The sequence below is a fragment of the Lolium perenne genome, chromosome 4, assembly GCF_019359855.2.
Source record: "Lolium perenne isolate Kyuss_39 chromosome 4, Kyuss_2.0, whole genome shotgun sequence".
Lineage (NCBI taxonomy): Eukaryota > Viridiplantae > Streptophyta > Magnoliopsida > Poales > Poaceae > Lolium > Lolium perenne.
The window spans coordinates 310070825-310088335 of record NC_067247.2 but is presented as its reverse complement, the minus strand read 5'-3'; positions in this window follow the sequence as shown (position 1 = coordinate 310088335).

The following is a 17511-nucleotide window of genomic DNA, read 5'->3' as shown; positions in this document are numbered from 1 at the left end:
TGTCTATGCTTGTGAATGGTAGGCCTAATGTTAATTCTAATAATGTTCCGTTAGCATCATTGGTTGCTCAAAAAGAATATGTTGATGTGAATTTCATTAAAAATAACAATTACAATGATTCTAGGCCATATCCTGCTAATGGTAACTCTTATGGTAGATATGTTTCACCTGATGAAGAAAAGATGCTAGAAATTGAAAGATCCACCAAGAGCTTTATGCAATCATAATATGAGCAAAATAAATTGTTTACTAAAACTATGAATGAGCAATCTACCTTGTTGAAGAATATAGGGAATCAACTTGAAAATCTGAATAGGGAGATCTCGGGGTTGCAAACTAAACTTGCTAATGCTGAAAATCGAATCTCATACATGTCTGCATCACAATCTTCTTTAATTAATAAAATGGCTGCTAAACCCGAGGATTTAGATAACAAAATTACTACTACAGCAAATGCCATCCAAGTTAGAATTAATGAGAATATAAGATTGATGGCCGAATTGCGTGCTAGGTGGGAAAGAGAAGAAAATGAAAAAGAAGATAATATAGCTAAAGTTTGGACTATTACCACCACTAGTAATGCTAATGCTACACAAGTTGCTGCACCTCTTACTAATAATAATAAAAGAATTGGTGTTAGCAATGTTTCCACTTCTAATGCAAAGCGCGAAAAACTGCCCGAAATTGCTAAAACTGCTGAAACTGCCTGTGATAAAACTGCTGAAATTTTTTCCAACATTGGGGATGATGATCCCATTGCTTTAGATTATAATGGTTTGAATTTTGATGATTGCCACATCTCTGAAGTTATAAAGTTCTTACAAAAACTTGCTAAAAGTCCTAATGCTAGTGCTATAAATTTGGCTTTCACGCAACATATTACAAATGCTCTAATAAAAGCTAGAGAAGAGAAACTAGAGCGCGAAGCTTCTATTCCTAGAAAGCTAGAGGATGGTTGGGAGCCCATCATTAAGATGAAGGTTAAAGATTTTGATTGTAATGCTTTATGTGATCTTGGTGCAAGTATTTCTGTTATGCCTAAGAAAATTTATAATATGCTTGACTTGCCACCGCTGAAAAATTGTTATTTGGATGTTAATCTTGCTGATCATTCTACAAAGAAACCTTTGGGGAAAGTTGATAATGTTCGCATTACCGTTAACAATAACCTTGTCCCCGTTGATTTTGTTGTCTTGGATATTGAATGCAATGCATCTTGTCCCATCATATTGGGAAGACCTTTTCTTCGAACTGTTGGTGCTATTATTGATATGAAGGAAGGTAATATTAAATATTAATTTCCTCTCAAGAAAGGTATGGAACACTTCCCTAGAAAAAGAATGAAGTTACCTTTTGATTCTATTATTAGAACAAATTATGATGTTGACACTTCGTCTCTTGATAATACTTGATACACACTTTCTGCGCCTAGCTGAAAGGCGTTAAAGAAAAGCGCTTATGGGAGACAACCCATGTCTTTTACTATAGTACTTTGTTTTTATTTTGTGTCTTGGAAGTTGTTTACTACTGTAGCAACCTCTCCTTATCTTAGTTTAGTGTTTTGTTGTGCCATGTAAAGTCGTTGATAGTAAAGTTCATACTAGATTTGGATTACTGCGCAGAAACAGATTTCTTGGCTGTCATGAATCTGGGCTGTTTTCTCTGTAGGTAACTCAGAAAATTATGCCAATTTACGTGAGTGATCCTCAGATATGTACGCAACTTTCATTCAATTTGATCATTTTCATTTGAGCAAGTCTGGTGCCTCAATAAAATTCTTCAATATGAACTGTTCTGTTTTGACAGATTCTGCCTTTTATTTCGCATTGCCTGTTTTGTTATGTTCGATGGATATTTCGATTCCATTGACTTTCAGTAGCTTTGTGCAATGTCCAGAAGTGTTAAGAATGATTATGTCACCTCTGAACATATATATTTTGATTGTGCACTAACCCTCTAATGAGTTGCTCTAAGTTTGGTGTGGAGGAAGTTTTCAAGGATCAAGAGAGGGAGATGATACAACATGATCAAGGAGAGTGAAAGCTCTAAGCTTGGGGATGCCCCGGTGGTTCACCCCTGCATATTTCAAGAAGACTCAAGCATCTAAGCTTGGGGATGCCCAAGGCATCCCCTTCTTCATCGACAACATTATCAGGTTCCTCCCCTGAAACTATATTTTTATTCCATCACATCTTATGTGCTTTGCTTGGAGCGTCGGTTTGTTTTTGTTTTTTTTTGTTTGAATAAAATGGATCCTAGCATTCTTTGTGTGGGAGAGAGACACGCTCCGCTGTAGCATATGGACAAATATGTCCTTAGGCTCTACTCATAATATTCATGGCGAAGTTTCTTCTTCGTTAAATTGTTATATGGTTGGAATTGGAAAATGATACATGTAGTAATTTCTATAATGTCTTGGATAATGTGATACTTGGCAATTGATGTGCTCATGTTTAAGCTCTTGCATCATATACTTTGCACCTATTAATGAAGAAATACATAGAGCATGCTAAAATTTGGTTTGCATATTTGGTCTCTCTAAAGTCTAGATAATTTCTAGTATTGAGTTTGAACAACAAGGAAGACGGTGTAGAGTCTTATAATGTTTTCAATATGTCTTTTATGTGAGTTTTGCTGCACCGGTTCATCCTTGTGTTTGTTTCAAATAGCCTTGCTAGCCTAAACCTTGTATCGAGAAGGAATACTTCTCATGCATCCCAAATACTTGAGCCAACCACTATGCCATTTGTGTCCACCATACCTACCTACTACATGGTATTTCTCCGCCATTCCAAAGTAAATTGCTTGAGTGCTACCTTTAAATTTCCATTCTTCACCTTTACAATATATAGCTCATGGGACAAATAGCTTAAAAACTATTGTGGTATTGAATATGTACTTATGCACTTTATCTCTTATTAAGTTGCTCGTTGTGCGATAACCATGTTCCTGGGGACACCATCAACTACTCTTTGTTGAATATCATGTGAGCTGCTATGCATGTTCGTCTTGTCTGAAGTAAGAGCGATCTACCACCTTATGGTTAGAGCATGCATATTGTTAGAGAAGAACATTGGGCCGCTAACTAAAGCCATGATCCATGGTGGAAGTTTCAGTTTTGGACATACATCCTCAATCTCATATGAGAAAATTAATTGTTTCTACATGCTTATGCATAAAAGAGGAGTCCATTATCTGTTGTCTATGTTGTCCCGGTATGGATGTCTAAGTTGAGAATAATCAATAGCGAGAAATCCAATGCGAGCTTTCTCCTTAGACCTTTGTACAGGCGGCATAGAGGTACCCCTTTGTGACACTTGGTTAAAACATGTGCATTGTGATGATCCCGGTAGTCCAAGCTAATTAGGACAAGGTGCGGGCACTATTAGTATACTATGCATGAGGCTTGCAACTTGTAAGATATAATTTACATGATACATATGCTTTATTACTACCGTTGACAAAATTGTTTCTTGTTTTCAAAATCAAAGCTCTAGCACAAATATAGCAATCGATGCTTTCCTCTTTGAAGGACCATTCTTTTAATTTTATTGTTGAGTCAGTTCACCTATTTCTCTCCACCTCAAGAAGCAAACACTTGTGTGAACTGTGCATTGATTCCTACATATTTGCATATTGCACTTGTTATATTACTCTATGTTGACAATATCCATGAGATATACATGTTACAAGTTGAAAGCAACCGCTGAAACTTCATCTTCCTTTGTGTTGCTTCAATGATTCTACTATGAATTATTGCTTTATGAGTTAACTCTTATGCAAGACTTATTGATGCTTGTCTTGAAGTACTATTCATGAAAAGTCTTTGCTATATGATTCAGTTGTTTACTCATGTCATTTACATTGTTTTGATCGCTGCATTCACTACATATGCTTACAAATAGTATGATCAAGATTATGATGGCATGTCACTCCAGAAATTATCTTTGTTTATCGTTTACCTGCTCGGGACGAGCAGGAACTAAGCTTGGGGATGCTGATACGTCTCCGACGTATCGATAATTTCTTATGTTCCATGCCACATTATTGATGATATCTACATGTTTTATGCACACTTTATGTCATATTAGTGCATTTTCTGGAACTAACCTATTAACAAGATGCCGAAGTGCCAGTTGCTGTTTTCTGCTGTTTTTGGTTTTAGAAATCCTAGTAAGGAAATATTCTCGGAATTGGACGAAATCAACGCCCAGGGTCCTATTTTGCCACGAAGCTTCCAGAAGACCGAAGAGGAGACGAAGTGGGGCCACGAGGTGGCCAAACCACAGGGCGGCGCGGCCCAAGCCCTGGCCGCACCGACCTATAGTGTGGGCCCCTCGTGACGCCCCTTGACCTGCCCTTCCGCCTACAAATAGCCTTCGTCGCGAATCCCCCAGTACCGAAAGCCACGATACGGAAAACCTTCCAGAGACGCCGCCGCCGCCAATCCCATCTCGGGGGATTCAGGAGATCGCCTCCGGCACCCTGCCGGAGAGGGGAATCATCTCCCGGAGGACTCTACGCCGCCATGGTCGCCTCCAGAGTGATGTGTGAGTAGTCTACCCCTGGACTATGGGTCCATAGCAGTAGCTAGATGGTTGTCTTCTCCTCATTGTGCTTAATTGTCGGGTCTTGTGAGCTGCCGAACATGATCAAGATCATCTATCTGTAATTCTATATGTTGTGTTTGTTGGGATCCGATGAATAGAGAATACTATGTTATGTTGATTATCAATTTATATCTATGTGTTGTTTATAATCTTGCATGCTCTCCGTTACTAGTAGATGCTCTGGCCAAGTAGATGCTTGTAACTCCAAGAGGGAGTATTTATGCTCGATAGTGGGTTCATGTCTCCGTGAATCTGGGGGAGTGACAGAAACCTCTAAGATTATGGATGTGATGTTGCCACTAGGGATAAAACATTGGTGCTATGTTCGAGGATGTAGTTACTGATTACATTACGCGCAATACTTAATGCAATTGTCTGTTGTTAGCAACTTAATACTGGAGGGGGTTCGGATGATAACCTGAAGGTGGACTTTTTAGGCATAGATGCATGCTGGATAGCGGTCTATGTACTTTGTCGTAATGCCCAATTAAATCTCACTATACTCATCATAATATGTATGTGCATGGTCATGCCCTCTTTATTTGTCAATTGCCCAACTGTAATTTGTTCACCCAACATGCTGTTTATCTTATGGGAGAGACACCTCTAGTGAACTGTGGACCCCGGTCCAATTCTCTATACTGAAATACAATCTACTGCAATACTTGTTCTACTGTTTTCTGCAAACAATCATCATCCACACTATACATCTAATCCTTTGCTAAAGCAAGCCGGTGAGATTGACAACCTCACTGTTTCGTTGGGGCAAAGTACTTTGGTTGTGTTGTGCAGGTTCCACGTTGGCGCCGGAATCCCTGGTGTTGCGCCGCACTACATCTCGCCGCCATCAACCTTCAACGTGCTTCTTGGCTCCTACTGGTTCGATAAACCTTGGTTTCATACTGAGGGAAAACTTGCCGCTGTACGCATCACACCTTCCTCTTGGGGTTCCCAACGGACGCGTGCTGTACGCGTATCAGTGGGTTGGACAAGCTCAAGACAAAGAAGAACTATCTTGAAGAAGATCATGAATGGTCAATTGAGGATGTTGCAACCTTTGCCAAGAAGAATCAAGATGAAGGTCCTAACTCATGTTGTGACAAGCTCCTTGACGAAGTATGCTTCTTGAGAAAACACAATGCAAAGTTCTTGGATGTCATCTCAACTCAAGAGGAGGCCTTAGATGAATACTATCGCTTGAGTAAAGAGAAGGTGCAATGTTGTGATCATGAAGAAGAGATTGCCACTCTAAAGAAACACAAGGCCAAGCTAGTTGAAGTCAATGAGAGGCAAAATGAGTCCTTGTTGGAGTGGATCCGTTCAAGCAAAGAAAAGGTCACTTGTTGTAACCATGAGGATGAAATTGCTTATCTTAAGAGGAGCAAGGACAAACTTATGGTGATCAAGCTTATGCAAGATGAAGCCGTAGAAGAATACAAACGCTCAAGCAAGGACTACATTTGTCGCAATCATGAGGACGACATTGCCACCTTGGAGAGACACAAGCATTCACTCGAGAGAAGAAATTCACTTCTTGAGGAAGCTCTAGTGGACCGAGAAGATGAAGCTAATGACTTGAGGTCCGAGATTGAGAGTCTCCAAATTCAAGTCCAATTCTTGGAAGGAGTTATTGAAGCCCACGAGGACTTATGCCATGAAGGAGAAGTGGCAATTATGCCAAAGAAGATTGAGAGAGAAGGAAGGATCAATGAAGCAAAGGATATGGAGGTAGAGCCCATTGAAAAGTGGGCTCCTATCTCCAACACTTGATCCATGAAGGGCCTTGCTTTCGGAGGTGCGTTTTGGGTGGTTATCTTGAAGCCACAAGTCTTATGTCCGGAAGCAAGGAGTTTGTTGCCGTCATCAAGTCCTTATATCCATCTTTCTCATGACGACGACACAATCAAGCTTAAAGGTATTGGAGCCTTGACAAAGTGGTGATCAAAGTCCTATCTTGTCAAGACTCCTACATATGTACTCTTTGTTCATTGCTCTACACTCTTGGGTCTTTGTACCCACTATTATGAACATGTTGTGGTTCCCTTGTGGAGCTAGTCTCCTCAAGGGGCCACGGTCTAGGACTAATGGAATTTGCTTCTTTATGTAGAGATTGTGTTTTGTAGGAATTGTGTTGAAAGGAAATGCATCGTGATGAAGCTTCCCAAACAATTTCGATACAAGTTCTATGACATAATCCTAGCAAGAAGAGGCAACAATGGAACGGAGTTTGATCTCAAGATCTTGGTTTTCTTCATTGGAAAAGAAGGAATCCACCTTTGCTCCTAGCCATACACTTGCCCTAACTTCATAGGGTTGCCGGAAGTGAGAGACAAATCTAAGAAGACACTCAAGCTTAATGATGGAGTATGAGTCTATTGAGAGGCTTGCGGTATTGAGTGATGAGACTTCGTGATAGATATGATAGTTCTTTGGAGAAGGCGAAGTGCTTCTTGTGAGAAAGGAGATGTAATTCCCCTGATTACCATAGGAAGGATGAGTGTTGGCTCTCACCAATCTCAAACGCTACCTTCTATGAGTACCGGGGAAGGACGAAGTTCCATCTATATGGAGCCATCTACACCACAAGGCCAAGTCACCTCCTTTGGACAACCAAGTGATAAGTCCCCTCTTCCACAACCTCAAGTTCGGCATCAACATCAATGACGTCAAGGCGAGGACCCAAATCTCAATGATGATCAAGGAACCAACCTCACGTGAACCTATCTGTAATGTCCCAGGTTTAGAGACGATCGAGGGGTAGATTTTAGAAAGGGATGTGCATTGCATTGTAAATTACGGGGAAATTTCGCGCTTTTAAAACAAAACTGCATCGAAGGGGGACAGGTTTCTCTCTCGACACCTTACAGGGTTAGGGTTTCGAGAGTGCGATGAACTTGTTCCTACTTAACTAGATCAGGGTTTTGAGAAGAGAGAAGTGATATTGCATTGAAATCTTAAGTTGCATGATTGAATTACAAGTTAAGTTGTATGATTGAATTCAAACCAAATTTGAATTTGAATTTCAAATTCAAACATCAAATGGTTATCACATAATTCAAACTTGAGATAACTTAATAAACAATTATCATTAATCAAGATTATAAGTAATACAACAATTACATAAAGCTCATTAAAGAAAACTTGAGCTTTATTGATAATCACACACATAATACAATGTCATTACAATATCCTGAATAGATATATGAATTTACAACACATTACAAGAATTGATGAAATAGAAAAAGAAAAAGGAAAATTACAAGTCATTTAAATGTCCTAAACTACATTGTTGATCATCATGTAATACTTGCTCAAGAAGATCTTGATCTTCATCTTGATCAGCACATTGTCCCTGCACACACACACAAAGACCAAACATGGATTACGCCAAGTGGCATTGCCACTTGGTAGGTTAGCAAATAAAATGTGATGGAGAGGATATGATCATGGATCTGCCGAGCTGATCCATCTCACAGCCAAGACACAAGCCAGATACCAAGTATGTGCACACACACACAGCTAGGCTGCTCACACAGCAGGGTGCATGCAGCACACCACACACACACAGCTGGTGAGTCACCAACAGGATGCCAGGCCTTGTTGTCGACCAGAGAAGGAATAGGAGATCATATAAAGCCTCCACAGTAAACCCTATCCATGCCATCGACAGGATTGCACTGGTAAGTCACCAGGAACCAAGAACAGTCAAGAACAGCAAGAACAGGAAGAACAGCCAGAGCTGCTCAACCTGCCTAAAACCCCCACAGAACCAAATCAAGCTTCACAAGCTCACCAGGAGGAGCAGGGCAAGCAAATCAACCAAACCAGAAGATCAACACAGCAGCTAATCCTCTACATCAACTACAATTCTTGGAGCTGGAGTGAGGTATACAAATCATCATGAACAAACCAGATGGTTTTGTTCATAAATAAGCATATGCACCAATCACACACAAACAAAAGGGTGTGATACCCTATTTGTGTCATCATCTGGCTACTAAGCCATATGGTGCAAGCAAAAGGTAGTAAAGGCCACTAGGAAATCATCTTATGGGAACAGCAGCTATGAAAATCAATGCATAACTGAAGAAATCCAGCAAGAGATGAAGACACAGCCAGCCTAGCTACACACTTAGCACCTACAGCTAGCTAGGCCATCAGACATTAGACAAATCATTGTCTATTTGATTTCAACATCAAAAGCTACTGGCAATCCAATAAAAGGATCACCCAGAAAGCATCTAGTGAGCCACAACAAGCCAACAAGAGGGGAGCTACCCAAAAGCAGTACATGATTACTGCTAGGGTCACCTCAACCACTGAAACAGCCCAAACCATCAAGCCAAGCACTTGTATCATCACCCAGATTGGGTTCAAAGTGGAGATAGGGTCCCGAACCACTGTTGGCATCCCTCTAGCTCAATCAAGCTAATTACAAGAGTCATCACTGCAAGCAGTTCATCTCATTTATCCAATAAACAAGGACAAGCTATACAGATAAATGAAGTTCACAAATCACCAGTAACTGGAACACTTACACATGATCCAATTGATCACTGCAAGCAACAGCAATTGCTTGAGTCAACCACAGCACACGCCAGCATAAGGCATGGTGATACACAGTCACCAGGATAAGCCCAGACAGGCACAGGCAGTAAGTAAAGCAAGCAATAAACAAGCAGCTGATGATCAATTGATCACCAGAGCTTGCCAGAGCCTACCAAAGCATGCTAGAATCAATTACTAGCATCACACAGTACTTGTATGAGTTAACAACCACAGTTAAGCAAGAATTGCTTCACAGATAATCAATCAATAACCTTATGATTGTATCCAGAAGCACATCAAAGGTTTGATGAACCACTGGATCATGATAAACAAGTAAAGCACTTAGTATTTATCACTGAATCACACCATTAAGCCAACAGCAATGCTCAGATGAGCATGCTCATGAATTTGAGCACAAGAACTAGCCACAGAAGCTCAGGCACTTGCAAATTTGCAAGAATTGCATACTGCAATTAAGCCAAGGAAGCATATATGAATACACTTGAGTGTCAGACAAGCATAGTAACAAGAACAGAGGCACAGGGAAGAATTCTAGCAAGAAATGCAAGCTTTAACAAGCACATAGCTTAGTAATTTTGCACAGAACCATGCACAACAAAGCTAACCACAATTAAGCAGGCCCTTAGGCAGAGTAGGGCAGCACAGCAGCACACGCAGCACATCAGCATAAGCAAAGACAAAGAAGCAGCAAAGACAAAGAAGAGCAGCAGAAGAAGTTACAAACGTAGCAGCATAGGCACAAGGAACAGCAAGCAGTGGCCAGAGCGAGCTTAGAAGAAAAGGAAGAGAGGTAGCACAGGTAACAGAGGGGGAAGGAGGAGGGGAGCACTTACAGGCGATGCGAGCGAAGAAGCACGGCCGTGGCGGCCACAGCGGCACACGCCGGGAGAACGGCGGCGCCAGCCAGGCTAGGCCGCGGCAGAGCCGCAGCTCCAGCACCACCTCGGCGAAGCTCGCGGCGGCGCCACGGTACCAGGAGCACCGGCGGGCGACGAATCGCCGCGGAACTCCACGGCCTTGCGAGCAGGCGAGTTGGGGGCGAGAAGCGGAGACGGCAAGGACCAAATCGACGCGGTAGATCTGGTGCGCCATCACGAGGCGGTCCAGATGCGCCCCATCTCACCGCCGGCGATGGCCGGAGGCGGCCGAAACATTTCGGCGAAGACGGCGGCGACCACGGCGTCGCCAGAGCTCGATAGGGTTAGGGTTCGTGGGCGCGTGGGGGAAGAAAGGGGTCGGTGCGACCGACCGAGCCCAAGTGGCTCGGGTTAGGGTTAACCCGTTGGGCCACCTGACAGGTGGGGCCCAAGGGCCTTTTAGACATTTCACAAATTCATAAAAATGATGAAACTTTGAAAAACAATAGTAAATGTTTAATAGCTCTAAAAAAATAGTTAAAAATATGAAAATTGATCAGCATAAAATTCTCTATCTAAATAAAATATCAAAGAGAATTTTTGAAGACAATTAAGAATAAGTCTCAATTTGATGATTTAAATAATCATTTAAATCACACCTATTATTTTCAATAATAAAAATAAGTCCATTAATGCATTTGGACTTTAAAAACACCTTGACAACATTTCAAGGATTGTATTTACCCTAAATTAAGTATCTCCAAATTGTTCATAGTATTAACCTCTCACATGAAATAATAACGACATCGGAAGGGGGGAACAAACCCTAAAACTGGAATCATGCATAATTGCTTCTTTAACCATTGCCTTTATCGGACAATGATGCTATTTTTCAGAAACAGAGGACAAGGGTCAGTCCACACCATCCAACTGTAAAACTTTGCAGTGTTCAGGCAAGTTCATCACTTGCTCATGTCATTTGAGTATTTCTATCAAATTACTTGCAAAGTACTATGATTATCACTATTGCATAAAAACCAAAACCACTACTTTCATAACTATGAATATGACTATGTGGTGGGCAATGGAACCATGGATTGTGTTGATATGGTGGAGGTTCCATTGCAAGGGTTTATATCCATCTAGGATTAAACAACAAATGTCGCCAGTGATTCTTGTGCCATAATACCCGTGTTAACCATAAGATCCGGAGTGGGACGGAGTAGTCAAAAGTGTTTCCACCTCTCATTCATCAACGGATGCGCTTTACCGTAGACACTTGTATCTGTCAGGGCAAGCGGTTGGCTGGGGAAGCCTTAAGTCCCCACGGCATAGTCCGTAGACACTTGTCGCTCGAAGAACAAGCGGTTGGCTGGGGAAGCCTTAAGTCCCCACGGTATTGCGATCTATGATGGGTTGCAGCTACCGGCGAAGGAGTTTGGTTAACGAGTCCCAAACTGTTGTCGTGGTCGGGGTCCACCCGTGAGTGGGAATAATGGGACCGGCGAGGACCCAGGGTCGGGGCATGCAACAAAGGGTGGGTGTTCGAGGTAGCGGAGGAACATGATTGGCTAGACCTTATACCGGGCCTCACACCATAGGAAGTGTGGACGGGAGAGCTGCCCGGTTGGCACCAAGGTTAAGATCTCTTATGGGTAAAGCAACACACCTCTGCAGAGTGTAAAGAACCGTGACCTGTCACTCCCTGTTCCGGGATATGGAATTGCGAACGCGGCCGGAAAGGAGCTCCATGAAGTTCTAGTAAACCGGTGAAGGCTGACGGACATAGCTCTTTGAAATAAAAGCAATCTCTTGAAGAAATGTTTATCAAAACCTGCATTGGTATTAGACTTTCTGGTCTAATATCGTAGCTAGTGCATAAAAAACCTCTTATCTATAATGAACTTGTTGAGTACGCTCGTACTCATCCCACTCTTAAATCCCTTGCTTAGATTGTCTGAATCGTCTGGAGGAGGACTACGACAACCCTGAAGGAGCCGAGATCATCGGCTATGAAGAACCAGACCTCTCTGGAGGTATTGAAGGCTTAGACTACCTCATAGTCTACGGAACCGGGGAGGCTTCCGGAGGAGATCAAGCCTAAACGTCTCGAGTAGTAGAAGTAGCCGAGCAGCCCGAACTCTTAGTATTTAGCTGCTCGAGAGAATAAATGTACAACTTAATGAGACATCTATATTGTAAGCTAAGTTGGGTTCGCCTCGAACCCAGGAGTATTCCTCTTAGGACCCAAGAGGAGCTCCAAGACGATATGTGTATGATGTTTGTAATATTAAATGAATGAGTTATGGACCTGCTATGTTCTGTTGTACTACTCTGAGGGATGTAATATTTGCGGAATGGTACTTCGTGAATGTTATATCAACAACTGGCATACTACAACATGCAGTGGTATGCAGGGTCACCACAGTTGGTATCAGAGCAAAAGCTTTGACCTTAGGTTGGAACCTAGTAAATGGGACCAAACGTTAGGAGTCAAATAGGACTAGTAAAGAATTCTCTAAAAATATGGTGTATATTCAATTGAGAATACAACAATCATATCTTTTAGTGCGATAATTCTTTATTACCTCTATTATGATGTATTATTACTAATCTTATATTCTTTCTATTTCTACAGCCAACAATGGCAAGTTCACGTCCGGGACGAAACGTGAAAGTGATGGATTCAACACTGAGTGAATATGAAGGAGGACTTGCAGATATTTTACGTTCCATGTTACTTGAATTTGGGTGTGATCCCCAGATCCAAGTAAAGAAATACATGTACTACGATGGTACTGTATTGGCAAAGTGTAGGGTAGGACTGCGACTTCCCGAATCTTTGGGAATGAGCGTAGTAATGCCAACAGGTGAAGCCAGAACTATCAATACAGCCTACCATATAGCCATTATGAGAGCCATAACCGATATTCGGGAGCATAAGATGAAAGAGCTTATGGGTTCCGAATTCACCCACATTCCTCATAAGCAGGAGGAAGAGGATCCCATGCTCAACCACTACAAATATGCAAAATGCAAACCAGTAGAAGCTGCAAAATACATGGACAATAGCCGCAACTTACTATCATTGCTCTTTCAATTGAACCACCATTTGACGGGAGCAATTGATACGATGCTAGAGGAGTTTACTGAACCCAAGGAGGAGACTAGGGGGAAAGAACCTATGGAGAATGTGGTGCACACACCAGTTTACTCAGCTGGTGATTACATTAGTATTGATCCTCTTGAGCGAGAAACTACACCTGTTACACCTGGGAACTATTTTAATAGTTCCTATAGAGGCTATGAGGGTGGAGAGGAATCCGGAAACAATCAGCGTTCCGTGACTCCTATAGAAAACTCCACGGGTTGGCGTTGGGGATCTGATACTGGAACTCATAGTACTTCAGTGTATTATGACGGAGAGATGAATGAGGACGCCACTACCCAGAACCAGAGTTATACTAGTAATGGAGGAGTTGATAGAGAGTATCCTACACAGGTTGAGTCTGATACGAATGTTGGTAATACCTATGGTGGAGCCACAGGGGAGTACACCAGATGGGTGGACTATGATGCACTGAATGACCAGTTCGTGAACACTGATTTCTCCCTAGGATCATCATCTGATTCTGACTACCAGCCGACGGGGAGACCTTATGTTCCAGGTTTTGTCAGGAGGACGACACGTTCGACCGGATGGAAGCTTGGGATGTACCGGGAGTGAAGCACGACTAGAGACCACCAAGGGAGGCGAGACTATAATGCACAAGTACCACGTGAATTATAGTATGTAATATTTGTAGAAATTTGTACATATACTTCAATAAGTGAGTTTGCATACTCACAACGTCACTGAGTATTGTAATAAGACCACTTAAGTATGTATATACATGGTATATGTTTTGTATGATTTGGATTTGCTTCTTGATTTCCATTGCGTGACTAGTTCTGTGCACAAAGTTGAGCTCAGAAAACTTGCGCATGGAGTAATTATGAGTATCATCTTGTGTTGTAGAACTAGGGGGTTATGTCGGGAGCGATAGGAGAGGAGATGGAAGCACAGCGCATGGAGCGCGAAGCAAAACAGAAGGAAGAGGCTGATGAAGCAGCCAGGAATCAGTTTCCACCACCACCACCACCCATGACGCAGCAGAATTTCATTCAGTACATGCAGATGGTGGAAGAGAGACAACGTGTAACGTTGGAGCAGCAGAATAAATTCTTCCAGGAGCTGCTGCAACAGAATAGGGTGGAGAGACCCGAGAATCAGGGAGTCACTTTGTCAGACTTCCAGAACACCAAGCCTATATCTTTCGCATACGCGCCCGAACCAATGGACGCGGAAGACTGGCTTATGGACACCGAGCGAAAGCTCAATACTGTTGGTTGCAACGACCAGGAGAAGGTTCGTTATGCTACACACTTGTTGTGTGGACCTGCCGCATCATGGTGGGACAACATCGTAGCCGTTTATCCGGCTGGAAAAGTATTCACCTGGGAAGAGTTTGCGAGGAAGTTCAGGGAATCCAATGTCCCTGAAAGTATTGTGGAACTGAAGCGTCAAGAATTTGAAAGTCTCGAGCAGAAGGACAAGGCAATCCTGACTTATGTCAAGGAGTTTTCAAAATTGTCCCGGTATGCTGTTGAAGAAGTCAACACTGAGGGAAAAAAGAAGAAGAGGTTCTTGAGGGGGTTAAGTCCCCAGTACAAGGTACAGCTCCGAATGATGAGAGCAACTGAGTTCCAAGAGTTGGTGGATGCAGCCATCACTCTTGAAAATGATTTCAAGCAACTGCAAGAAGAGAAGAGGAAGAAGGCCAAGTTTGAGCCTAAGAGGTTTGTTAGTAACAAGCCCAACACTAGATTGAGTTTCAAGCCAAGGTACAACAACAACAACAATAACAACAACAGCAACTACTACAATAGCAGGAGGAACCAAGCGTTTCAGACTGCTAATCCAATGGTTTGCCGAAGCTGTGGACTTCCAGGGCATTTTGCCAAGGATTGCAAGAAACCAAGGATTATATGCTTTGGTTGTCGCCAGGAGGGGCACATGCTGAAGGACTGCCCCAAAAGAAATACTGGAGGAGGTCAGTCAGGAGGAGGAGGAAGCCGAGGAGGGAACTGGAAGAATAAGAAACCTTTCGGCAAGTTGAACTGCACCAGCCTGGAGGAGGTGGTCAACTCTGATCAGGCGGTGATAGGTACGCTCCAGATACTCACCCATCCTAGCAAAGTACTTTTTGATACTGGTGCAACTACATCATTCATTTCTCAGCAATTCATCATCAAACATGGGATTAGTTGCACTAAGTTAGAAACACCCATAACCATACTTTCTGCGGGGGGAACGATAGTAGTAACCCATACCAAACAAAAACAAGTCATCATGATCAATAAATGCGCGTTTGACGCAGACCTGTTCATTTTGCCAATGAAGGACATTGATTTCATTCTTGGTATGAACTGGTTAGAAGCTAACGGAGCATTGATCGACTGTGTGAGCAAGACCGTGTCTTTGAAAAGTCCCGATGGAAGTAGAATGATCTACCAAGGAGACAAGCATACACAAATCGAAGTTGAGCTACAGCTGAACAACATGAAGGAGGTGAAGTTGGAGGATATACTTGTAGTGAATGAATTCCAGGATGTGTTTCCTAAGGAATTACCTGGAATGCCACCTGATAGGGAGATAGAATTCACTATTGACCTAATTCCAGGAACAGCTCCGATTGCTAAGGCACCATATAAAATGGGGCCTAAGGAGTTAAAGGAACTAAAGGAGCAATTGGATGACTTGGAACAGAAAGGATTCATACAAGAGAGTGTTTCACCATGGGGATCACCTGTGATCTTCGTTGATAAAAGAGATGGAGGTAGAAGGATGTGCGGAGATTACAGGAATTTGAACAACGTCACAATCAAGAACAAGTATCCACTTCCAAGAATACAAGATCTATTCGATCAAGTTAGAGGCGCGGGAGTCTTTTCCAAAATTGATCTAAGATCCGGTTATCATTAGATAAAGATCAAGAAGGAAGACGTTCCGAAAACTGCCTTTGTTTCAAGGTATGGACATCATGAATACCTTGTAGTGCCTTTTGGATTAACCAATGCCCCAGCAATTTTCATGAATCTCATGAATAAGATTTTCATGCCATATCTAGACAAGTTTGTCATCGTATTCATTGATGATATCTTGATCTATTCCAAAGACAAAGCAGAACATGCTGAACATCTGAGGTTAGTGTTGCAAACACTAAGAGAACATCAACTCTATGCCAAATTTAGCAAGTGTGAATTTTGGCTAGATCAAGTGGAATTTCTTGGTCATGTCATTAGCAAAGATGGAATAGCTGTTAACCCGAGCAAGGTAGCAGCAGTTCTAGAATGGGAAGCACCCAAGACTGTCAAGGAAATCCGAGGATTCCTAGGAATGGCAGGATACTATCGGAGATTCATTGAAGGATTCTCCAAGATAGAAGGAACAATGAAGAAGCTGTTAAGAAAGAACACACCATTCGTGTGGTCGGAGGAGTGTGAGAAGAGTTTTCAAACTCTGAAGGAGAAACTCACCACGGCACCGGTGTTAGCAGTTCCTGAGGTTGGCAAGGATTACACCGTGTACTGTGACGCATCCAAGCATGGATTGGGTTGCGTACTCATGCAAGATCGGAAAGTAATATCTTATGGATCGAGGCAACTCAGACCTCATGAAGTGAACTATCCAAAACATGATCTAGAATTAGCAGCAGTCGTATTTGCACTTAAAACATGGAGACATTTTCTCTATGGAGCCAAGTGTGAGCTCTATACAGATCATAAGAGTCTTAAATATTTCTTCACTCAGAAGGAACTCAACATGAGGCAGAAAAGATGGCTTGAACTAATCAAGGATTATGATTTGACCATCAATTATACTCCAGGAAAGGCTAATGTTGTAGCAGATGCCTTGAGTAGGAAGAGCACCGGAGGAGTGGAACAAGAGATATCACCCGAATTGAGGAAGGAAATAAGCCAAGCCCAAATACAACTTTGGGAGAAGGAAGCTCATGAAGGACTATCGGCTTTACAAGTAGCCGATGAGCTAAATGTTAACCTGAAGAATGAGATAATGATGGGTCAGTTGGACGATCCATTCATCGTGGAGGAGATGAGAAGGATAGATGAAGGAAGACCATCCGAATGTCACCGCGGAGAATCGGGATCACTATGGTTTCAGAAGAGGATTTGTGTTCCGGATATTGCTGAAATCAAAGAAGTAATACTCCGGGAAGCCCATCAAACACCATACTCCATTCATCCGGGAAGTGCAAAGATGTACATGGATCTAAAGGAGCTATTCTGGTGGAACAACATGAAGAGAAAAATAGCACAATATGTGGCGGAATGCCATACCTGCCAAAGGGTGAAAGCTGAACACCAGAGTCCGGCAGGAAAGTTACAACCCTTGCCCATTCCAGAATGGAAAT